Source organism: Peromyscus californicus, unplaced genomic scaffold (assembly GCF_007827085.1).
Source record: "Peromyscus californicus insignis strain IS unplaced genomic scaffold, ASM782708v3 Scaffold_18__1_contigs__length_77618521, whole genome shotgun sequence".
NCBI lineage: Eukaryota > Metazoa > Chordata > Mammalia > Rodentia > Cricetidae > Peromyscus > Peromyscus californicus.
In genome coordinates this window covers 56,558,979-56,585,025 of record NW_026294480.1, presented here as the reverse complement: position 1 = coordinate 56,585,025, position 26,047 = coordinate 56,558,979, and the positions used below count along the sequence as shown (strand labels likewise).

At 42.6% G+C, this 26,047-nt stretch overlaps 1 protein-coding gene and 1 long non-coding RNA gene across 6 annotated transcripts in view; one reads left to right on the top strand and one right to left on the bottom strand.

The window, feature by feature from the left end:
* Positions 1-26,047, bottom strand: part of LOC128113660 (uncharacterized) — a 98,657-nt gene that overhangs the window by 12,407 nt on the left and 60,203 nt on the right. The gene's annotated exons all lie outside the window — the stretch shown is intronic.
* Positions 1-26,047, top strand: part of Gcnt4 (glucosaminyl (N-acetyl) transferase 4) — a 94,061-nt gene that overhangs the window by 59,088 nt on the left and 8,926 nt on the right. For all 5 annotated transcript variants that reach the window (XR_008219578.1, XR_008219576.1, XR_008219574.1 and 2 more), the window contains exon 2: positions 337-624. The gene's annotated coding sequence lies outside the window, so the exon portion shown is untranslated. The remainder of the gene's footprint in view (positions 1-336; positions 625-26,047) is intronic.

The window sequence follows — 26,047 nt, the reverse complement described above, 5'->3', positions numbered from 1 at the left end:
TCTGAGGGTAGTATAGTTACACTTCCCATGTTATATATTTGGGGTATTGTACTTTGAGCCCCAGTAGAAGCTGAGACATTTACTTCAAAAATTTCTTTTTTGGTTAAAGAAAAAAAATTTTATATATATTGCAATAATTTTCTTATGGGCAATGTTTAAGTGATATTATACAATATTTAATATATTCTTATTATATTCTCTGTGTGTATGTGTGTTGTTGTTGTTTAAATTACTTTCAATTTAAAAATTCTTTTATTATGTGTGTTTAGTTCCCATATATTTGGGAGGAATTGCCGGAGTTTCCTGTTATTAATTTCTATTTTGATTCTGCCATAGTCAAACAGCATACTATGATCCATCTGGAAGACTGTCTTCCTGGCCTCTGCGGCTTTGCAAGCATGCCTTGCCTGTTGGCTGAAGCCCAAGCAGAGCCCTCCACAGATTTCTGCTGTCCTCTCAGAATAGCGGCCTCCTCAACGGTGCTTACTCGGCCCTGGAAACTGTCCTTGCTTCCATCTCTTTAAACTCTGGGTCTCTGATGAAGAACTTCAGGAAGTCCACTGGGCTCTGTGTGGATTACCCTTTCTCATGGCTTGGAAACTATCAGCCCGTCCGTCATCCAGGGTAAGCATGGGGCTCATCTTCTTTCCACACAGCTTCTTGGTATCACTGTTCTTCACTATCTGATGTCTTGGTATCCTTTTGTTTTTGTTTTTTCGAGACGGGGTTTTTCTGTGTAGTTTTGTTGCCTGTCCTGGATCTCGCTCTGTAGACCAGGCTGGCCTCGAACTCACAGAGATCCGCCTGGCTCTGCCTCCCGAGTGCTGGGATTAAAGCTGTGTGCCACCACCGCCCGGAGGTATCCTTTAAAAAAACACACACACACACACACACAAACAAAAAAACTATCCTCTCCTGTATTTTGTCATCTTATGTTTATTTTAACAAAAAAAATTTGTTTGCCTCATTTTGATAAAAACAGAAGTCAGTGAAGGGAACGAAATCTTAATCTTTCGCTTTAAAAACCCTTTTAATGGTTTGACTATAAAATATCCTGTGAACCTCATGTGTGTGAACATTTTCCCCTGTCTGGTAGTGGTGTTTGAGGAGGCTGTGGAACCTTTAGGGGGAAGGACCCAGCTGGAGAAAATGGGTCACTAGAGGAGCCTTGAGGCTCATAACACATCCTTGCTTCCTACCCGCTCTTCTGACTCCTGATCTTCCTAGATGGAGCAAATTTCTGCTGCAACAACCATGAGCTTCTCCTGCTGCCTTGCCTTTCCTAGCATGATGACTTCATCCCCCTAAACCGTGAGCCCAGATAAATCTTTCCTCCATAAAGTTGCTTCTTCTCATATATTTGGTCACAGACATCACAGTAAACAATATAGAAAACTGGTACCAGACATGGGTCCATTGCTGTGGTAAACCTGACCAGGCAGATCACGGACTTGAAGTACAGGTTAGTGAGAATGTGGAAGAGTTTGGAGCTGCAAGCCAGAGAAGTCCGAGGATGTGGTGTGCAAAGTCTAATGGGCCGTGCTGGCGGGAGTGTGGAAGACCAGACCATGTGGACAGGGCAGGCGGCGCTCATGATGTTTCAGTGCAGAATAAAGACGACAGAGTCTGACTCCATTCATTCGACCTGAAAATTCGAGTGAAGCCAAATCACAAAAACAATCAACTGAATTGTTTGGTAGGAGAAATTTCAGGATGGCACGGTTTTCTAGTGGCGGCATGATGGCTGCTCGCTGCATTTGTGAGGTTCACGAGAATTCAAGGCAGAATGAAGAGCAGAAGGATACAGAAAATGTGCAATGTGTTGAGAGAAGGAGTGTAGGTGACGTTAGGTATGTTGGACAAGGTGGCTGCAGAGGAATTGTTTGTAACTGGTGCCACTAAAGAGAGCCCTTATGTACTCTGCAGTGGCACCAGAGTAATGGTAGCTTGAGGGCAAAACCTCACACATCAAGGCCCCGAGGGTGTGAAAATGCAGGTCCATTTGAAAGGTGCATGCCCCAAAAAGAAATAATTGAGAAGATAGCATCTTCAGGGCACCCTGCTTAAGTAGGGCCACCAAGGGAAGTGTCTCCCTAAGTTCACCTGTGAAGGCACACAGACCTGTGCATATGTGATCCAAAGGGACCAGGCTACATCTAGAGCTGGCAGCAGAACTTGGTGCCGTATTAAGTGGTGCTTGTTTTGAAGGCATGCAAGAAGGTAGAGGCTTGCATCCTGGTTCCAGAAAGCTGATGAAGGTAGGCAACAAACAGGCAGATGTTGTGCCCAGGTCGCAAGACCCCCAAGCAAAACCACCACAGAGCCGATATCCAATGCAAGCATACAGAGGTTTTTAATAACAAAACAAGCAAGCTTGGTCCGCAGTCCAGCATCCGACACAGTGGGTAGAAGAGAACGGCCCCGAGCACTCACTTGAAGGGGTTTATATAAGAAAGGTTTACATGCACCTTGGGATTGGATGAGAGGGATAGGGGTGAGGTAGTTCTTTGAAGTTACTGGCTGAATTATAAGCATGAGGTTACTGATGGCTAAGAGGATTCAGAGTATCTACAGAGACATAAATTTTTACTCCCTATGTCCTGCTTTTGTTGAACCCAGGATATATACATTCAGATTTATTGTTCCAGTCCTACTCTCCTCTGAGTTCAACTTCTGGTCAGTTGAGTCCATTACTCCCCATATCTTGCTTTGCCAAGTCCAGGATACATAGCTTTATTGTCCCAGCCTTAAGTTCAACTTCTGGTCACTTCTAAAACTGCTGGTCAGCAAATACCTTTGGAGGAGGGGAGGAGGAGATGTCTCTCAAGATGGCTACTGATTTTTCCCTTTCACAGCAGGTTAGGTTTGGACCCCTTGCACAGAGCTCCTAAACAGGCCCTGTCGGAAACTGAAAAGGAAACATTTAAGTTGCAAAGGAGACCCCTAGATATTAGAGGTGCCAGGACTGTGGGATATTCACCAAGGAAAGCCGCAGGCACTAAGTGGAGCTAGCTCGGGAGGGAGGTCACGATGGCCACAGGCAACAGAGCTGGAAGGATGAGGCTGTTCAAGCCTGCTAGAAACCAGATGATGATGTCACTAGCCCCAGATGCTGAACATGGAGCTGCATGGTTTGATGTTTTCCATATTGGGTTTCAGCCTGGCTCCCCTTGCTAGCCTTTCATTCCTTACTTTAGGAGTGGGAATGTTTACCCTGTGCCACTCTGTGCTGGAAGTCTAAAACCTGGTTGTTTGTTTTTGTTGTTGTTTTGTTGTGGGTTTTTTTTCCACTTTGGAGGCGTTCACAGTTAAGAGATCACCTTGAGTCTCAGAAGAGACTTTACACTTTGTACCTTTAAACAGTGTTAGAAATGTAGGTTGTGGGACCTTTGAAGTTGTACTGAATACATTTTGTAGTACAAGATGCCCATGAGTCAAACGGCAGCCTACAGAATGGGGAAAGATTTTCATCAACCCAACATCTGACAGAGGGCTGATTTCCAAAATCTATAAAGAACTCAAGAAACTAGACATCAACAAACCAAATAATCCAATTTAAAAATGGGTACAGATCTAAACAGAGAATTCTCAACAGAGGAGTCTCAAATGGCCAAGAAACACTTAAGGAGATGTTCAACTTCCTTAGTCATCAGAGAAATGCAAATCAAAACGACTCTGAGATACCATCTTACACCTGTCAGAATGGCTAAGATCAAAAACACAAGTTACAGCTCATGCTGGAGAGGATGTGGAGCAAGGGGAACACTCCTCCAATGCTGGTGGGAGTGCAAACTTGTACAGCCACTTTGGAAGTCAGTGTGACAGTTTCTCAGAAAACTGGGAATCAATCTACCACAAGACCTGGTTATACCACTCTTGGGCCTATATCCAAAGGATGCTCAGTCATACCACAAGGATACTTGCTCAACTATGTTCACAGCAGCTTTATTTGTAATAGCTGGAAACTGGAAACAACCTAGATGTCTCTCAACCAAGGAATGGATAAAGAAAATGTGATAATTTACACAATGGAATATTACTCAGCTATTAAAAACAAGGACACCAGGAAATTTGAAGGCAAATGGATGGAACAAGAAAAAAATCATCCTGAGTGAGATGATCCAGACCACAAAAGAGAAACATAGTATGTATTCACTCATACGTGGATATTAGCTGTAAAATAAAGGATAATTATGCTATATTCACAGACCCAGAGAGACTAGGTAACAAAGAGAGTTCATGGGGGAAGGGGGATGGATCTCCAGATCTCCCTGGGAAGGGGAAATAGAAGAGGTTTTGTGAAGGGATTGAAGCCGGGTGGGCATGGGAACGTAAGTGATCAGATTGGGTGTGGGGGACACAGGGTGGGAGAGTATTGAGGGAGACTACTGGAAAGGGGGTGCATTTTGGGGTCAGGTGAAAACCTGGCTCAAGGGAATCTCCCAGAAATCTCCAAGGATGACCCCAGCTAAGACGCCTAGCAATAGTGGAGAGGGTACCTGAAATGGCCATCTCCTGTGACCACATTGGTGTCTAGCCCAATTGTCATCAGAGAGGCTTCATCCAGCAACTGATAGAACAGATGCAGACCCACAGCCAAACATTAGGCTGAGCTCAGGGGATCCTGCAGAAGAGGGGGGGGAAAGGATTGTAGGAGCCAAAGGGGTTAAAGACACCACAGGAAAACTCACAGAATCAACTAACCTGTGTAACACAGATTGCTAAATGGTCTTATAATAAAAAACCCAGAGCCAGATATTGGGGTAAATGCTGAAAGATCAGAAAAACAAAGGGACAAGCCACTGCCACCTCTTACCTCTAGGACTCCTCAGTCTGAAAAAGTTTCAGTTCCTGTCTCCTCACGCCTTACATGCCTTTCTCTGCCCAGCCATCACCTCCTAGCGCTGGGATTAATAGCATGTGTGCTTCCCAAGCAAAGGCATGAGATCTCAAGTGCTGGTATTAAAGGCGTGTGACTCCCAAGTACTGTGATTAAAGGCGTGTGCCACCACTGTCTGGCTCTGTTTCTCTCCTAGACTGATTCAATCTCATGTAGTCCAGGGTGGCTTTAAACTCACAGAGATCCAGATGGGTCTCTGCCTCCCAAGTGCTAGGATTAAAGGTATGTGCCACCACTATCTGGCATCTATGTTTAATCTAGTGGCTTGTTCTGTGATCTTCAAGCAAATTTTATTAGAGTACACAATATATCACCACAAACTTGGGCTCATAGGGGCTCACAGAGACTGAACTGACAACCAGGGAGCCTGCATGGGACTGACCTAGGTCCTCTGCATATATGTTACAGTTGTGTAGTTTGGTCCTCTTATGGGACTCCCAACAGTGGGAACAGGGGCTGTCTCTGACTCTTTTACTGGCTTTTGGGACCCTACTCCTCATACTGGGTTGCCTTGGCCAACCTTAATATATGAGGAGATGCTTAATCTTACTGTAACTAGATATGCCATGTTTTGTTGATACTCATAGGAGATCTGCCCTTTCCTAAACAGAAACGGAGGAGGAGTAGATTTGGGGAGTGAGAACAGAGGAGGGATGGGAGGAGGGACTGAAAGGAGAGGAGGAAGGGGAAACTGTGGCCAGCATAGTAAATTAACTAATTAATTAATACATTTATTTTAAAAAGATACCCACGAGTGTATGTAGGCCATGGGTCCTGAAGTCTCATGAGTTTGAACATTTGGTCCCCAACTGGTGATGCTCTAGGCAGGCATTGTGGACCCTTTAGGAAATAGGGCCAGGATGGAGAAAGTGGGTGACTGGAGGCTGGGCCTTGAGCTGTGTAGACTGACCTTACTCCCCACCCTTTCCCTGTTTCAGCATCTGCCCAGATGTTACAAAGTTCCCGCCACTGCACCCACAAGTGGCTTTGCGGTCATGCTTTCCCCAGGATAGACACATCCTCTGAAACCATAAAACAAGACAGTCTTTCCTCTTTCACATTGCTGCTCCTCAGGAACTGTCCCCGTGACGAGGAAAGTAACGCATTCACTTCCCCTCCTGCTTAGGTCCGAATAGACACCAGACAGCTGCTGTATCACGGGGAGTTAGATTTCACCTTGTACAGAACTTAACACCCACATGCTTGTTGCTTGTTTATTTTTTATTCTTTTTGTTTTGTTTTGTTTTGTCTTGTTTTGTTTTTGAGACAGAGTTTCTCTGTATAGTCCTGGCTGTCCTGCAACTTACTCTATACACTAGACTGGCCTCGAACTCACGAACTCACAGATATCGGATATCCACCTGCCTCTGCCTCCCAAGTGCCCAGCTGTCTATTTCTTTATAAATGGGTACTTTTTTCCCAAAGTCCTCCAGCACACTTGACCACAGCAAGGTCAGCTGTCTATCCTCAATTGTAAGGGAGTCTGCAAAACCAGGAAACAATGTTGTGAGTGACTTACATTTGAGTGTGACCTCACCAGCCCCAACCATAACGTCATCTCAAGAAACTAGAGAAGATCGGTGATATGGGATGTTCTATATATAGCTAACAGGAAGGCACCATAACAGGCAACTGTCCCCTCCTCAAAACGTACAATCAGCTCACTTCTCCCCAAGGTCCTTCTTCTTGGTTCTCCCTTTTCATTTCAGAGGAGAGTCCCTGTGTCCTGTGGGATGGGGTTAAGCTGGTGTCCTCAAGCGTGATATCTCATCTTAAAGGCAATCTCTGAAACTCTAGAGTCTGAAACTGAAGTCATCAACTAAACTACAAACCAGTTAGGTCTCTATGTGGAGGCTCCTAAGTAAAGTTAGACTGGTCAGTGGACACCAGCCAGGCCATATCTACTTCTCTAAATTTGCCTCAATAGATTTCTTTTTCTTTTCTTTTTGCTTTTGTTTGAGACAGGATTTCTCTGTGTAGCCTTGGCTGTCCTGGAACTCACTCTGTAGACTAGGCTGGCCTTAAACTCACAGAGATCCCCCCGTGCCTCTGCCTCCTGAGTGCTGGGATTAAAGGTGTGTGCTACCAATGCCCAGCTAGATTTCTTTTCTTTATTATTAAAAATGTTTTCATACAATCTATTTTGATCATGTTTTCCCTCTCCCAACTCCTCCCAGATCCTCTCCACCTCCCTACCCAACAACTTCATGTTCATATCTCTATCTATCTATCTATCTATCTATCTATCTATCTATCTATATCTATCTCTCTCAAAAATATATACATAAATAAATTTTAAAAATGAAAAGCACACAACCATTCAGCAGAGGGAAGACTCAGGAATCCGAAATTCCAGCTTCTTCTCGAGGGCTAGGGTTCTGAAAGTCTCTGAAGAGCTTTCCCTTCTAACTTAGGGTTGATCAAATTGAAGAAAGATGTGTCTGATTGGCCCATGATTGTTGTGTAACATGTCCTGATCCAGCCTCAAACTTATTGAAACGTGTCAGTGTGTCCTGATCTGGTCTTGAATTTGGTGAGCTGGTTCATCAGCATACAACGCCTTTGTCTTAAGCTGCCAGGTGTAGATGTATCCAACCTTCTTATTAAATAAGAAACACAGAACCAATGCAAAGAAGAAAGCCAAGAGGTCAGAGCTAAGAGCTAAAACCTTACCCTTCCTCCTGCGGTGGTCCTACCTCTCCGAACCAGAACCACCCCTGTGTTAAAGTCTTTATATAGAGTTCCTGTCCTGCCTTCTCATTGGTTGTAAACCCAACCACATGACCGCCTCCTCACGGCCTGTCTGTATAGGCCTCCAGGTTTTCCATGATTGGTATTAAGATTAAAGGCATGTGTATCCAATAATGGCTGTATCCCTGAACACACAGAGACTTACCCAGCTCTGCCTACCAAGTGCCGGAATTACAAGCGTACGCCACCACTGCCCTGCTTTCCTATGGCTTGCTAATAGCTCTGACCCCCGGGCAACTTTATTTATTAACATACAAATAACATTTTAATACAAATAAAATATCACCATATTTCCCCTTTTCTATTTCAATAAAAAGGAAAAAAAGAAAAAGCTTATAACTAATATAAGAAAAACTATATACAAAAGTACAATAACTATATACAATATATACAAGTAATAAATACCTAAACAATGTCTAGTCCATTTGTATTTGACAAATTCAGAGAAAATAATTTCATTATCTATCCTATTTTGGTAAGTCCAAAATGTATCCTAATTAATCTTCAACTATAACTAACTAACCTTCAACTATAACTAACTAATCTTCAACTTCCTCAGAGACCCAAGAAGGAAATAATATTAGCTAACAAAAATAAAAACAGGAAGTGCATGCAAGCAACTTCCAAAAAATTTGTGAGTTGACAGAAACAGCCAGCTGTCTGGACAGTCACCTGAGGTTTCTCTGAAGTGCTGGGGCATCATCTTCAGCCTATAGGCTTAGCATATCTGACAGACTCATTTGTGAAGTAGGATGTACCCAAGGTCAACAGTTCAACCTCACATTGAGTGAGAGTAGTCCATGTACCAGAAACACCTGAATTCCACTAGTGTCATGTCATGATTCAGGATTTTAAATTCTGGAAATTGTTGATGGTTTTTTAATTCAGCTGTCCATTCTTCTTGACTGTGTATATATGGCTTCATCTCAGCATCCCATTCTTCTCCATATCCCTCTATCAAATGCCAGTCTACTACTGAGAGGCGTGAGCTTAGTTATTCTTCAAGAATAACTGTTTCAGCTGCTGTTCCATTGCACATCAGAGGCCATCGGCCCACTGCCTGTTCAGCTGCCTTCGAAGAAAAGGGCACTGTACCTTTTCCGAATTGCGAAGGCCACTTCAGGGATGGTGCCATATTGTCCTGGCCTCTGAAGATGCCTTTTGATAAAGCCATAACCACACTTGTTTTGGCAAGAATCAGTAGTCCTTTGTTTCATGTCCTGTCTGTTCATTTTATCAGCAGTTGATTCGAGGATACTTTGTTGTCCAGTGGCTAACTTTTGCCACAATGAAAGCTAACTCCATATACAGTTTCTTCAATGCCCATATTTTCTCTGAAGTAGATTGGTACTGCCAGGAGCCGACATGTCTCATAGTCATAACAAAAAAGAAAAATTTTCTAAGTTATTAAAACATTTTAAATGCCATATTCTGTAGATCTCTGAAGGGTTTGAAGATAACCTGTCTATCTAAAATATATCTACTCAATCTTGAAAACATACCTAATATAACTACAAGTTCTATTATAATGTCTAACTACTAACTTTCATTTCTTTATATCCTAATAGTTGGTAATAACATTCAAGGATCAGAAAATTGCATTACATTGTTAGATGAACAGTACAATTAAAAAAATATATATAACATTTTCTAACAATATCAATTTCAATATATATAATTTGTATACAATATAAAACAATCCAATCCAATGTAAAGTATTTACATTTTTCTTTTCTTTTTTTTTTAATAAGAACCTTAAATCTAATCTCCTTTGCTTAGCCTTTTTCCTAACCCTTGACAACAACTTGTAACCAACCCCCCTAATCAATGAAAATTATCCCAGACCCAAAACCCATTAAAAGACCAAAAAAACCCAACCGCCCCACACCACCTCTTTGGGAATGTGGGCGTCGTATTCTTGAAATTGCTTCCTGCTGGGTATGGGCGAAGGTATCTTTATCCTGAAAGAAAAATTTTAGGTTAATTGTCAAATTCTAGGAAAGGTAAATATATCCTTCGTTATCCAGTCTGTGTATAATGCCAAAATTCAGGGTTTATCTCAAATCCTTATTCAAGTAGTCTTTGAGACTGGATCATCTCAGCTAGCCCTCTCAAAATTGCTCTGAGCACTTTGTAGTTCAAAGCTGATCTGTAGATGATGTTTGTCAGCTTAGTGATGTTATTATTGTCCACGTGGAATTGTTGTTGTTGTGGGGCCCCATCTTCTTCCTGGAGACTTCAGTTGATGTTAGGCCTAACCGTGATTTCCTGCAAAAAACTCATAGGAGACTCGAACACAAAGACTATATATGCGACTTTTTAGAATTAGTTAGTACTCTATATGACCATTTATATCTTAACAAAGTTTAAAATGTATATATCTATATATATTGATCTTGTAAATTTTGATATAAAATTCATACTTTAAGAAAAGTTTAAAGAATCAGAATAGAATCAAAGAGTTGAGATTCGTAATAGAATAGTCCCTTAATTAATTTGGCTTTTCTCCTGTCCCATAGCAGAAGATGGCTCTTTTCTTCTGGCATGATACAGGGAGTTTGCATTTTCCTTTTAACAACGTGCTTGAGTTTAAAGAAGGAGAGAGCCATTCTCCAACTCCAAAGTCAGCTTTAAATTTTAATTGAACTGGGACTATTAGAAATTAAATAGTGTTAAATCTTTAAAGAAAAGCAGAAACAAACATTTAGGAAGACATAAAAATTTTTTTAGATAACATACCCATATGCCATTTCACTCTGTTTCTTAGGATAGATGATTTGTCCCTTTTCTTCAGTTGTCTCATTTGTCCAGTGTTCTTCAAATTCCTTAACCTTCATTCTCCTAAAAGACAAAAACAAAAACCTTTCCCCAAGGTTTTTTGGGGATGTTCCTTTTTGACAAGTTATCTGATTAAATGAAAAGGCATGTGTTACTGGTGTAAGTTAGTTTAAATTGGATGTTTACGATAGTTGATGAACTATCACCTCCTCTAATTAAGAGGTCTCTCTTGTTCAAATCGAACCTTTATCAATTTTGATGGTACCCACAGCTTATCTTCTCCTGTAAAAATAAAAGCAAAACCTCGTCCCCAATGTAACACATATCCTGGTTTCCATTCTGAGGTCAGCACATCCTTAAAGTATATAGGTTGATTTAATTCTGTAGTTTTTTCTATTATCCAGTGTCTCTCTGCAGCTGTTGTTCCTTTCTCATTGGCACTGAGAAAATTCAAAGTTAATAGAGCATTATGTAGTCTATTTCTGGGGGTTTTTGTTACTCCTTTTTGTTTATTTAGCATATCCTTTAGAGTTCTGTTTGATCTTTCTATAACTGCTTGACCTGTAGGATTATGTGGTATACCTGTAACATGGTTTATATTATAATAAGCAAAAAACTGTTTCATTTTAACAGAGACATATGATGGAGCATTATCAGTTTTGATTTGTGCAGGTATACCCATAATGGCCATAACTTCTAGCAAATGAGTGATTACAGAATCAGCTTTTTCAGAACTCAAAGCAGTTGCCCATTGAAATCCTGAATAAGTATCGATAGTGTGGTGTACATATTTCAGTTTTCCAAATTCTGCAAAGTGAAACACATCCATCTGCCAGATTTCATTCCTCTGAGTACCCTTTGGGTTACATCCTGCTGGTAATGGTGTTTGATTGTAGAAGGAACAAGTAGGACATTTCTTTACTATTTCTTTGGCTTGTTGCCAGGTTATGGAAAAATCCTTTTTTAAACCTTTACTATTTACATGATGTTTTTTATGAAATTCTGAGGCCTCCAGCACATTTCCTATCAATAATTTATCAATCTCATCATTGCCTTGTGCTAGAGGGCCTGGCAGACCAGTATGGGATCGGATGTGAGTTATATATAAAGGATGACTCCTTTTTCTGATTGTATCTTGTAATTGAATAAATAATGAAGTTAATTCTGAAGCATCGTGGATAAATTCTGCAGTCTCAATATGTAATACTACTCTTTCAGCATACTGAGAGTCAGTTACTATATTGAGAGGTTCTGAAAAATCCATTAATACCAACAGAATAGCATATAATTCTGATTTTTGAACTGAATTATAAGGACTTTGAACCACTTCACTTAAATTTTCTGATTTGTAACCTACCTTTCCTTGTTTGTTGGCATCTGTATAAAATGTACGAACTCCAGATATGGGTTTTTTCCTCACAATTCGAGGCAAGATCCAATCAGCTCTCTTTATAAGATCAATTCTATTGCTTTTGGGATATTTGCTGTTAATTTCTCCCAAAAAATTACTACAAGCTTTTTGCCAAGCTTCATTTTCTATCCATAATTTTTCAATGTCCTCCTTAGTTAAAGGTACGACAATTTCTACTGGGTCTATTCCTGCTAATTGACGAAGTCTCAATTTTCCTTTCCAAATCAAGTCAGAGATTTTTTCCACATAAGTTTTTAATTTTTTATTTGGTTTATTTGGTAAAAATATCCATTCCAATATAATATCTTCCCTTTGCATTAATATTCCTGTTGGGGAATGCCTAGAAGGTAAAATAACCAAAATGCAATCCAGCTTTGGATCAATACGATCTACGTGCCCTTCATGTACTTTCTTTTCTACCAAGGCCAATTCTTTCTCAGCTTCAGGTGATAATTCTCTTGGACTATTTAAGTCCTTATCACCTTCTAAGGTTTTAAACAAATTATTCAGTTCATCATTTTTTACCCCAACAATAGTTCTTAGATGAGAAATGTCTCCAAATAATCTTTGAAAGTCATTAAGAGTCTGTAGTCGATCTCTCCTAATTTGCACTTTTTGAGGTCTAATTTTTTGAAGTTCTATTTTATATCCTAAATAATTAATAGAATCTCCTCTTTGTACCTTTTCTGAAGCAATTTGTAATCCCCAGCAAGGCAAAATTTTCTTTACTTTTTCAAACATTCTTTCTAAAGTATCTGCATTTGAATCAGCTAATAAAATGTCATCCATATAATGATAAATTATAGATTTAGGAAATTTTTTACGTACCACTTCTAATGGCTGTTTTACAAAATATTGGCACAAAGTTGGGCTATTCAACATTCCCTGTGGGAGAACCCTCCATTGAAATCTTTTAACTGGTTGAGAATTATTATAAGTAGGCACTGTGAAAGCAAATCTTTCTCTGTCTTTTTCTTGTAAGGGTATTGAAAAGAAACAGTCTTTTAAATCAATAACTATGAGAGGCCATCCTTTTGGTAACAGAGTAGGCAAAGGAATTCCAGATTGTAAAGAGCCCATTGGCTGAATTACTTTGTTAATTGCTCTAAGGTCTGTTACCATTCTCCATTTCCCAGATTTTTTTTTTATAACAAATACAGGAGAATTCCAAGGGCTGGTTGATTCTTCAATATGATGAGCATTTAACTGTTCTTCCACCAGCTCTTGTAAAGCCTGGAGTTTCTCTGTTGTTAAAGGCCATTGCTGAACCCATACAGGCTTATCTGTTGACCATTTTAAAGGTAGAGCTGTTAGTGTTTTTGGAAGATTATCAGTTGTTGTGCCCTGTTCTTGTATGACATGGATGACTGGTGAGCACTCATTAGAATAATATCTTTTAATATTTCTCTCAGAAACATGTACTAATTTATGATTTGTTTCTGAGATTGGAGGGATATTAATCTGAGTATTCCATTGTTGTAACAAGTCTCGACCCCACAGGTTCATAGCTATGTTAACCATATATGGTTTTAATTTTCCTTTCTGTCCTTCTGGACCTATACATTCAAGCCATCTTGCACTTTGTTTCACTTTAGATAATGTCCCAATTCCTAAGAGTTGAATGTTTACCTCCTGAAGAGGCCAAGTTGGATGCCAAAATTCTGGTGCAATTATGGTAATGTCAGCACCTGTGTCTACCAGACCAGACAACAAAACACCATTTATTTTTATTGTTAGTTTTGGTCTTTGTTCATTAATAGAAGTTTGCCAAAAAATTTTCTTTATGTTTTTTCCTGTATTTCCTATTTTCTCTGTTTCATCATCTCGACTAACATGATTTATTCCAATAGACATTTGGTTATTTAGTTGCTTTGAGTAGGGGTTTCCTCTACAACTGCAGGAAAGGTTTGAACTGGATTTACTGTGGGGGCCTGCCTGAGACCCCTCTGGGAGTTTCCCGAAGCTCGAGGCAGAGGGTTACCCTGTCTGTCCCTTGTTGATCTACATTCGTTGGTCCAGTGTTTTCCCTTACCACACCTTCTGCATACTCCAGAAGGAAGGGGCATTCTGTTGCCAGTGTTCCTTGAAGAAGCATTATTTCTAGGAATGACCTGTTTACAATCCCTTTTCAAATGTCCTTGCTTTCCACATCCAAAACATCTAACATTGCTCAAACCTTTTGAAATTGCTTTTCCTACCCACATATCATCATGGTCATAAGCCTCTACATTAACTGTATCTCTAATCCAATCTTCCAAAGGTGCAGATCTTGCCTTTAACGGCCTGATTATTCTTTTGCACGCTGCATTTGCATTCTCAAAGGCTATAGATTCAATTATTATCTGACTAGCCTCTGAATTCGGGACCATTTTTTGTACTGCTGAAGTCAATCTTTGTAAGAAATCTGTGAAAGATTCTTTGGGGCCCTGTATAACCTTTGTAAATGACTCAGTTTTTTTTCCTGGTTCTTCAACTCTGTCCCATGCATTCAAAGCTGCCGTTCGACATAGAACTAGGGTTTGGACATCATATGAACATTGTGTTTGTACTGAAGCATATTGGCCTTCTCCAATAAGCTGATCCTGGCAGACTTGTATTCCGCTATCCCTCCATTGTCTTTCTATATATTTTTTTTTTTTTTGGTTTTTCGAGACAGGGTTTCTCTGTGTAGCTTTGCGCCTTTCCTGGAACTCACTTGGTAGCCCAGGCTGGCCTCGAACTCAGAGATCCGCCTGGCTCTGCCTCCCGAGTGCTGGGATTAAAGGCGTGCGCCACCACCGCCCGGCCTGTCTTTCTATATTTTTAGCCTCATTACTGTACCACATTTTCCACTGGAGATTTTGTCCGGGTTCAAGAACAGCCTGTGCCTATTCCCGCCAGTCCTTTGGTAGAATCCTATTACAAGTTGACCAGGTGTTTAACATTTGCTTTACATATGGGGAGTGCATGCCATAAGATGCTATTACCTCCTTAAATCTTCGTAAGTCTAACATTTCAACTGGAACCCAAGTATTTTGTTCATTCTCTTCATCAGGTAGCTGCTGTACGGCTACTGGATAAATTAAGGGTGATTGTGTGAAAACTGGCTTTCTTTCTGTAACCTTATGATCCAATTTTGAAACAACTTCACTATTTATTTCTTCTGTCTGAATTTGAATTTCTCTATAATTCATTTTTACCGGTTTAACAAGTTTTTCTAAGACTGTTATCCTGGCACTTAAGTTGACGATCTTTTTAAATAGTAAAATGAGGATAAGAAAAGTAATAAACTGAATAATTCGTTCAATATTAATCTTTTCATATAGTTGTTCCATTGTCAGAGTGCCTAAAATTTCAAACAAAGCCCAATTTTCTTCCAATGTACACATAAAGCCCATTTTTTTTTAATGTAGAAAAAAATTCTCTTTTAAATAGATATGTTAATTGACTTACCAAGTCTGGGTAGAACAGTAGAATCCCAGGGAATTTCACAGCCACCTGGTGTTCGAGGTGTGAATCCAGCGCGCGCGCAAGAGAGAGAGAGAGAGAGAGAGAGAGAGAGAGAGAAAGCGTAGCCGCTTGAGCCGAGTCAAGCCTTGGTTTTACAGGCAGGGGCCCTGTTCGGCAGGGCAGGCCTGAGTTGTTTGTAGCAGTTGCAAGTAGCTCCAGCTGCAGGTCAGTCAGGCCTGGGCCCAAGCTAGGCAGCAGGCAGCCGGGCCGCCCAGGCCGGAAACCGGACCTGCCGCCAAGCCAAGCCAAGCGGTTTTTAATGAATTCTTGTCACGTTGGACGCCAAATGTAGATGTATCCAACCTTCTTATTAAATAAGAAACACAGAACCAATGCAAAGAAGAAAGCCAAGAGGTCAGAGCTAAGAGCTAAAACCTTACCCTTCCTCCTGCGGTGGTCCTACCTCTCCGAACCAGAGCTACCCCTGTGTTAAAGTCTTTATATAGAGTTCCTGTCCTGCCTTCTCATTGGTTGTAAACCCAACCACATGACCGCCTCCTCACGGCCTGTCTGTATAGGCCTCCAGGTTTTCCATGATTGGTATTAAGATTAAAGGCACGTGTATCCAATACTGGCTGTATCCCTGAACACACAGAGACTTACCCAGCTCTGCCTACCAAGTGCTGGAATTACAAGCGTACGCCACCACTGCCCTGCTTTCCTATGGCTTGCTAATAGCTCTGACCCCCGGGCAACTTTATCTATTAACATACAAATAATATTTTAATACAAATAAAATATCACCATAGCCAGGTTTCTGTCTCAGGTCAGGGGTGCAGGAAGAAGTCGGCCATCTTAAAAGTTGACCACCTTTATTACCTAGCCACGGCCTCTCTCCCTACCTGTCTGCCTGCCAAGAAGTCTGTCTCACTCCTAGTTTTTTACCGTGACAAAACAGTCGTGGATCGTCTTTGTTAGGGTTTTATTGCTGTGAAGAGACACTATGATCACAGCAACTCATATAAAGGACAACATTTCATTGGGGCTGGCTTACAGTTTCAGAGGTTTAGTCCCTTATCATCATGGGAAGCGTGGTGTCCTGCAGGCAGACGTGGCGCTGGAAAAGGAGCTGAGAGTTCTGCATTTGGATCTGCTGTCAGTGAGAAGTGAACTGGCTTGAGCTTCTGAGACCTCAAAGCCCACCCCCTGGGGACACCCTTCCTCCAACAAAGCCACACCTACTCCAACAAGGCCACACCTCCTAATAGTGCCACTCCCAACGGACCAAGTATTCCAACACATGTATCTATGGGGGCCATTTCTACTCAAACTACCACAGAATCTATTCTCAGAAACAATTTTCTGCTTAAGCAAAGGTGGGTTAACAAAGATTCTTGGGGTCTGGGAAGATGACTCAGTAGTTAAAGAGCACTGGCTACTCTTCTTGAGGACTCAAGTTCAACATCTAGTACCCACAGAATAAGATCAAAGGGAGGTGGGCAGCCATCCCACTGAATATTTCTGCTTGAATGAGAAAGGACAGACTGTGATCTTGCAGAAACCAACTGCCTTTGAGTCTCAGATGCTAAAACAGTGGAGTGTGTTTGTGGGAAAGGGAGCATTCCAGGGCAGTTATCCTAGGGTGGCTGAGTTACCCAGGATGCTTCAGACTTGGTAGCTTTATAACTCAGCATGAGGCCTTCTCTATATATAACTGCCTGAGGTTAGGGAGAATGGCTGGACAATCATACCGTCACATGTCATACTATTAGCCACCACAGCAAGGTCACATGGCTGTCTTATCGATGGCCACTGACCTAGTTAGCTCTAATTATCAACTTGACATAGCCTAGAGTCACCCGAGAAGGGCCTCTCACTGAAGGGTTTCCCAGATCAGACTGGCCTGTAGAAAAAGCTAGGAGATTGTCTTGACTCTTAATTGATGTAAGAGGATCCAGCTCACTATGGGTGGCACCATACCATGGCCAGATGTCCCTAGGCTGTATTTAAAAAAAAAAAAAAAAATCTAGCTAAGCATGAGTCTGGGCAAGCCAGCAAGCAGTGTTCCTCGGGGTTCCTGCTTGACTTCCTGTCTGAGTTCCTGCCCTGACTTCCCTCGGTGATGGACTGTAACCTGTAAGCTGAAGTCAACGCCTTCCTTCCTTGTATTGTTTTTGGTGAGCATCTTATCATAGCAACAGAGATGGACCGAGAACTTGACTGAGCAGGAGGCGTCCGTGTGCCTAGACTTGGAAGATCTAGCTGATAACTGTAATAAGCAACCTACTCTAATAATACTTCTCAGGGAAGAATTCTGTGCCAAGCCTTAGAACCTCTTTCTAGAAGGGATCACAGGCAACCTTCTGGGTTGGAAGAGGTGCTAAGGGACCTGAACTGCATTCGCACGGCAGGAAACAATCTTTATATAGGCTGGACGCTTTTCAGGCAACTGTGAGAAATGCTAATGCAGGCTCCATATGAGTGAGGAAAATCCTCCAATTCTACCCACCCCCTCCACAGCCCTTCCAGGATGGCAGCTTCTTCATAAGTACTCCTAATGTGACACTGACCACATGCATGTGTGCCAAAAGCTAAAGTCCCCAACAGGCAGACCACCAATGGGATACAGTACAGGGAGACACCCCTCCCACGGGACCTCAGCCTAGGCTGATATCTTATTCCCACCTCTGTTTCCTGCCCATCAGCAACTTTCACCCTGCATTACAGTGATGATGTATCTTTTCAGAAAAGCAACCGGAAAAGCAAAACCAATCAATTAGATTCTCGCTGCCTCTCCCGGATCTCCGATTAGGAGTGAGACAGGCAGGGGAGTGAGAGGGATGAGGAAGCACAGTTACCATTTCCTCAGTGGAGAAACAGCGCTAAGTACTCAGGCCAATCAATGGGGTGGGAGGTCAGACAGGAAGACGAGCAGTCAGACTATTCGCTTCCCCTCCACGCTGAGAGCCTTAGCACCCTGGGAACCAGACATCAAATCTCACAAGGACCCACAGGGAGACTTCTTATTTGAAACAGTCACAATGACCCTTCAGGTGGGCTTGGGAACCATTTTCCAATCTGCCAAATATGGCCACCGGCCAGCTACTGTCCTTGTGAGACTCCTTCTACCTTACACCAACCAGTGCTGTTTACAGGTCTGACTGCTGGGAACTGCAACATAGGAATTTGTCTCTGGTGTTCCCTGTGCTTGTCCCTGATGGGCAGACCTTCCCTCCCCTCGCGTCTTCTCTAGTTAGACCCCCGATTCCCTTCAAGTGACCACGCTTTGCCTTCTCTAGTTAGGACACTGGTCCCCTTAAGATGATGCACTTTCACCATAGCTCACATTCTAGCCAGTGGATTAACAACTAACAAGGTTTTTATCAGTTCATTATTTCGACACCTGTAGATTACCTGTCTGGTAGTCTTTGGGAGGAACAGAAATCAGTCTAGAAATCATGAGGATGTCACTTTTGCCTCTTGAAAGACAGGCTGAAACTTAAGCACTCCAAAGGGACCGTTCCTTTAGATTTGTTAACCACTATCCCACCCCCCCACCTCCCCCACCCCCCAACCCCATCCCCCACCCCCACCCCACTGCCAAAAAAACCCCCAAAACTACAGCCACACACTCCAAATTCTGCAGTATCCTTTGGGTATCCTTTTATGTTTCTGAAATATTTAACTTAGGCTTTCACAGAAACAACTCCCTTTTATGATAACATTTTCCCTTTCTAAGTGATTTTTCCCCCCTAAAGTAGGTGTTAAAATGAAACGTGAACATCATAACAGTTTTGGTTGTGACTCCAGATCTAAGAACAAACAGCAATAGGCACACACACACACACACACACACACACACACACACACACACACACACACACAAACCAGAATGAAACTATGTTATCCTTTCAGGACTTGTGGTGTGACTGAAAATTCCCACCAAGACATCACTCAGCACTAACTTCCAGGCCCCTCAAGATAAAGGTCGAGAGATGGAAGACATGTAAATAAAAGCAGTGTCTTGGAAGCATGGGCCAGGTTGCCTTTGAGCTGAAGTGCTAAATGAGCAGGATGTGGCTGCCTGGAGCTGAAAGTCACCAGGACAGAAAAGCCTAGAAAAGCCTAAAGGCAAAGAAGTGGTCCCCAGCTGCGGAAAGCCAGAGTCACCCAACGAGAGCAGCTGTACTGCATCATAGGCCCTTCAGGTGTTTCCCGTGGGCGGAGGGTGTCTCACCATGTTTCTGTCCTGCTCAAAAAATGACTTAGAAACCATGTCTCAGAAGAGATCACAGAGGCCTGGAGCAACCCGTGTCTAAAACAAGCCACATAGCTCACACACAGTCCAGGCCTCTGACTTCAAGTTGAATATCATTAAAAAGTAGACTCAAGGCTGTTGAGATGGCTCAGCAGGTAAAGGTTCTTGCCACCAAGCTGACAACCTGAGTTTGCTCCTTGGGATCCATGTGGTGGAAGAAAAAAAGTCTACTACAAGTGTCCTTTGACGTCCATATTTGTGCCAACACACACACACACACACACACACACACACACACACACACACACACACACACAAACGATGAACAAATAAATGTAATAAAAACAATTTTTTGAGGAGTAGACCCCGATAAACAACATTAGAATCGTCTGGGTAATTTGATGAAAATACAGATTCTTGGGACCTTTGCCCAGATGACTTTGTCAGAATCTCCAAGAAATTTTAATTTCCTAAAAGCAATGAAGATAACTCCAAGAATCAGTTAAGTTCAGGAATCTCTTACATGCATCTGTTGTCTTACTGGTACATGCAGCATTGAACAACCAATAAACTGATAAGTCATAGATTCCTGGTTGAACTGAGTAGCTGTGAGTTCTTACCAGATACTGTATGTGTTAGTAAGACTAGATTTAGCATCATTCCCATTTTTATTTACTTTTTTCCCAAAATAGCCTTCAAACCCTGAAGACTAGAATGGGACACCTTTGGCTGGTGTCTTCATTTGAAACGTTGGCAACATGGGTAGTGACTGTTCACTCGGCACTATCACTCAGCAAGAAGAGAGAGCCAGTGGGACGGCAGTGGCCCTGGGTTTTAACCCTAGCACTCAGGAGGCAGAGGCAGGCAGATCTCTGAGTTCAAGGCCAGCCTGGGCTACAGAATGAGTTCCAGGAAAAAGATACACAGAGAAACCCTGTCTCGAAAAACAAAAACAGAAAGGAAAAAAAGAACAAGGAGGGGCTGGAGAGATGGCTCAGAGGTTAAGAGCACTGACTGCTCTTTCAAAGGTCCTGAGTTCAATTCCCAGCAACCACATGGTGGCTCACAACCACCTGTAATGAGATCTGGCGCCCTCTTCTGGCCTGCAGGGATGTGTGCAGACAGAACACTGTATGCATAATAAATAAATAAATCTTAAAAAAAAAAAAAAAAAGAACAAGGAGAAGAGAAAGCCATGGCTAATGTTTCATTACCACCTCTGTGCATTGCTGACCTAGAACTCACTCTGAAGATGAGACTGGCCTGGAATTCAGAGATCCACCTGCCTCTGCCTCCAAAGTTTTGGGATTAGAGGGCATGTGCCACCACTGCCTGGCCAGCATTATTAATTTTATTGCAAATATATAGATATGGATATATATATATACATATAGAAATATCTGGAATAACATATCAACCATGAATGGTTATTTCTATGACTGTAAAGCCTATATTTCTATGTTACTTGTGTGTGTGTGTGTGTGTGTGTGTGTGTGTGTGTGTGTGTGTGAGACTATGAGGAGGAGGGGGTGACTTGGGGGGGTGCACACATAAGTGTGTATATATGGATGCCAGATGTCCACCTTAGGTGTTTCCACAGGAGTTGTCTACCTTGCTTTTTGGGACAGAGTCTTCTCTCACTGGGAGCTGGGGGTTGCCAACGAGGCTGTGCTCTCTGGCCATCAGCTCCCAGGGAAACATACTCGTTTCTTTTTGTTGGTGCTGGCATTCCAGGCACATGCCACCATGCCCAGCTCTTTATGGCGGGTGCTGGGGATCGAACCCATGTCCTCGATCTTGCACAGCAAACACTTTACCAACTAATCCGTGTCCCCAAGCCCTCACAGGAACTTTTTGTCTTTATAGTAAACATTTTTTTCTATTTAAAACGATAAAAGAGGTTTCCAGAACTCTGGTTCCTGAGGTACGGGGGACTGTGAAGGAGTTGGTGTACCATGTCATCATTAACTCTCTGAGCTGAAGGAAATCTTAAAAGTCACCCAATTTGTTGGATTCCAACTGTATCAGGAACAGCGGGAAAACGTTTCTGAAGTACAAATCCCTAGTTATCACCTCCCACAAGTTCTGATTCAGAATTTCTGAAGTGAGACCTGGAAATTTACGTTAAAAAAAATAGTCTCCAAGTAAATCTATATATAGCAAGCTGGTCATAAAAACCATGCAGTTTGGGCCTGGAGAGATGGCTCAGAGGTTAAGAGCACTGACTGCTCTTCCAGAGGTCCTGAGTTCAATTCCCAGCAACCACATGGTGGCTCACAACCATCTGTAATGAGATCTGGTGCCCTCTTCTGGCCTGCAGTTATACATGCTGTATACATAATAAATAAATAAATCTTTAAAAAAAAACAAAAAAACAAACAAAAAAAAAACCATGCAGTTTATTTACCTTCCCACAACCTCTCCTCAAGAACAGGTGTTTGATATACCTTGAGAACCTTCTAGAGGGAAGAGCCATTGTTTGTTTGTTTGGGGAGGGGGTGCCGAGGATAAACCTGGGGCATCACATGCTAAGTAAGCACTCCACCCCTGAGCTGTGTGCCCCTCAGTGCCACATTTTATTGACCAGATACAGGCAGGGCTCCTTTGTCCTAGCAAGGTCTAGATGAGGTTCCTTCTAATCCTAAAAATTCCAAAACATAGTGAAGTTGTGCTTCAGGCCTGGGGACCTCGCCTTCTGTCCCCACCACAGACACGTGCGGTGACCAAGCACTAACCTTACTCCGTTTCCCGCTCAAAAGTAGACTCGGGTGGTCTCTGACCAAGTGAGGATTCTGCTGGTTCTCTTTCACCACAGGATGCTGCCTGCAGATGACATCCTATGTGTCTGTCTGTGTGTCTGTCTGCTTCCCCTTGGCTGCTGTGAGTGCTGATGAGGGGAGGCATCCCTGACTCTCCTTCATTCACTGCGCTGTCCCTTCTGACAAGCACAGCCTGGGACTCAAAAGTATACACTGATGAGTGAGTGTGTGGAGAGATGTTGGCTGTCTTCCCTGATCCCTCCCTTCTGCTGCAGACGGGCCACCACAGCTGTCCTTCCGGCTTCCCACTTCGTCAGGGTTCTTCTCCTCCATTCTCCCCTCGTTTTCAGTCTCCTCTCACAAAAACACAAAAAATGTGAAACGACCACTTCTTGCCTTTTGAGAGGCACTCCTCACTGCCTCTCACCCTCCAAAGTCTGGCAGTGTCCCTACTCCAGCAATCTCTCTGCACACACTGAACTTATCCAGACAGTTTCCTATCATAAGCATTTTCTCCACAGAAGGAACCCTGCGTCAGAGACTAATTTTTTGAATAATTTATTTATTTTTATTTTATGTGCATTGGTGTTTTGCCTGCAGGTATGTCTGTGTGAGGGTGTCAGATCTTGGAGTTACAGACAGTTGTGAGCTACCATGTAGACGCTGGGAATTGAACCCAGATCCTCTGGAAGGGCAGCCAGTGCTCTTAACCACTGAGCTGTCTCTCCAGCCCCGAGAGGTTATTTTTTTAAGTGATGTTTGTTTATATTTATCTGAAGTCCCTTCCTCCATAATTTCCATGTGATGTCTATAGTCCGACCCTCGGGAATGGAGGAGAACCAGTGTGTGATCTTTTCCACATGGCCGTCCTTGCAGACGACCTTCTGGGGAGCTTCCATGGTTTCTAGCTTCCAGTTCTCTATGAGGCAGATCTTTGTAGAGCTTGGTCTCCAGAACTGCTCTTTCTTCTATAGCTTCCTTCCAGAGATCCCTTCACCTTCCAATGTCCCTCTAAGACTGTGTTGTACGCACCTGCACACATCCGAGGGAACGGTGGGGTCACTGCATTCAACGAGAACTTGGGGCCAAAATGTGACTCTTTTTCCCAAACTGGGGGTGGTTAAGACTACACCAACATGCATTCTTTTTGTCAAAGGCTAAACAACGGGTCTGATAAAGATAGTCCTATTCCCTCAAATGACTGTAGCCCAAATTCTAAGTCGGTTCCCAGATATGGCCTTCTGGGAAATGCATGCTTTATCTTTCAGACCCAGCAGCTGTCTGTCCCCCAGAGACCATATTTTTTAATGGATACTAAATTCCCAGGGGATCCCCTAGGTTTAGGCTTTCCAAAGGAAACTCCACTGAGCACTCACAAATGTTAGCGATCTTTTATAGTGATTTAATCCGGTAAATGTACCATTCTTGTCTAAAAATAGCATGCTCCTCCTTTCTGAGTCAGAATCCTTTTTTCCATTTCCCCCATGAGGCAAGTTTGAGATGTTTCATGTTGTATTAACTTTGGACCCACCGTAGTCAGGTAGTATGACTCGTTGAAGTGGTCATTTGAGAGGGATGTTTGGAGCAAACCTCTGAACTCACCTTTTGCTGGAACATGGTCTTTTTAGTGGCACAGATGGCTTAGCTGGCCAAGCATCTTGCTTATTCCAGCCTAGCCAGGGCCCACTGGCCCAAACAGAAAACACCGACTCATATTTAGAGAACTTGGGTAGAAGACAGGTAAAGTTGAGGTGTCCAAGGCCAGTGCCATGAATGTCCAAGAGTTCTTCTTGCTGCCCGAGACCCTCTCCAACCCCAGTTCTTCACTTCTCCCATTCAGAATCCTTCCATAATCCTGCTTTTAATTATGTTGGTGTTATGTTGCCTCCCCACAGGCACGTATTTTGAACGCTTGGTCCCCAGCCGGTGACACAGTTATGAAACCTTTAGGAGGTGGAGGCTCTCTGTTGGAAGAAGGTCACTAGGGTCATGGCTTTGAAGATTATACCTGGGCCCTGGTTCTAGTCTACTCTCTCTGCTTCTTGGTCTTCTGTGGTGGGAAGAGCCACTAAGGGTGGAACCACTCCACAGTGTATTTCCTTCCAGGGTAGACTAAAATCACCCAAAACTGTGAAGTCAATCAATCTTTCTTCCTTCAGTCATCCTGTCCGGTGTTATGATCACAGCACCATGAAAGTAACTAGCAGAGTTGGCCGGAGCAGAATTTGATCAGTCTTAAACTACAATAGAGTGATAGGGTATCTGTCACCAACCCTGTACTTTGTCACTTTGTCATCTTTGGTCGTATCATGAGACAAACATTAATGTACCTGCCGTTTACTTGCGTCCCGAGTTCCGTGGTTTTAACGAGCTCCCAGGGCCATATAAGCTGCCGGTCCAACTAGACTTTGAGTTTTAAGACCATATAAAACATAGACTTTGAGCCTATCAAATCTGCAGCTGCCCCAAGCTTGAAGAAAAGGCTAATTAATATAAAAACAGAATCTAGACATTCAAACTTCAAATGAAGGTCAGGATAAACAGAACAATTGCTAATGTTAACAGTTAACAATAACTAATATAATATATGTTAGGTGCTAGACTCTGTATTCTCATGAATAATTCATTCTAGTAACTCATGAGAAGGGTCTTCTTATCATCTCCATTTTAGAAACGAGTCAAGGATGGATAAGTTCAAAGACAACAGCTAAGAGGAGGAAGAGACAAGGTAGAAGTCACAGATCCCAGAGCCCAACGAACAATACCCTTTTGAGTGTTCAGGCCAGAGTCAAGGAACTGCGTCCTTGCCTATGCTCTGTGCCATGCAGAAAGCTGTCCACCTTGTGCACAAGGTGGAATTTGATGGTCTCCCACCTGGTTGAGAACCTGGCTTTTCTAGGCCGACTTCTTTGCCTCCTCCCCCAATTTTATCCCCACCCCCGGCTCCTGTCTGTCTTCTGATACTGAAATAGAGGAAATGACAAAGGCATGTAAAGAAGTTTGGGACTTAAAAAGAAAGAATTGAGTTCTAGAAGTTATCTAGAAAGAAGTCACCATTTCCAGGGCTTGTGACAGGGGGATGATGAATCAGACTGCTATCATATTAGAGTTCCCCAGAGTGTGTGATGTATACATGTGCGCACACACACACACACACACACACACACACACACACACATACACACACACGGGGATGGGGGGAGTCATGCATTGCCCTATCCCAGCACTTGGGAAGCTGAGGCAGGAGGATTGTTTAGACCTCATAGTGAGTTCTAGGCCAAACTGGGATATACCATGAGACTCCACCTCAAAAATGAAGAAACAAAAACTGTTGTCAGTTCATTTCAAGATTGTGTGAACGTCACACAAGCCCAGGCGGCACACGGGTGTCAGCATGTAACTGTCCTGAATAATGTACCTATAACACAGTGGAGAGTAGCTGAGTGTCTAAACATATCTAACCAGAAGGACTACAGCAGAACACAGATTGAGAGATAGAAATTGGTGTGCCTGTCCTTCTTCCCTCCCTCCCTCCCTCCCTCCCTCCCTCCCTCCCTTACTCACTCACTCACTCACTTCCTCCTTTATTTTTCTTTTTATTTCCCCGTTTCTCTCTTTCTGAGACAGGCTATTGTTACGTAGCCGGGAGAGGCCTAGAATTTACAATCTCCCTGCTTCGGGCTTACAAGTGTAGGATTTCAAGCCATTTTAAAAAATAAGTACAATTCAATAACAATAAAGATATAGCATAGTAACTATAT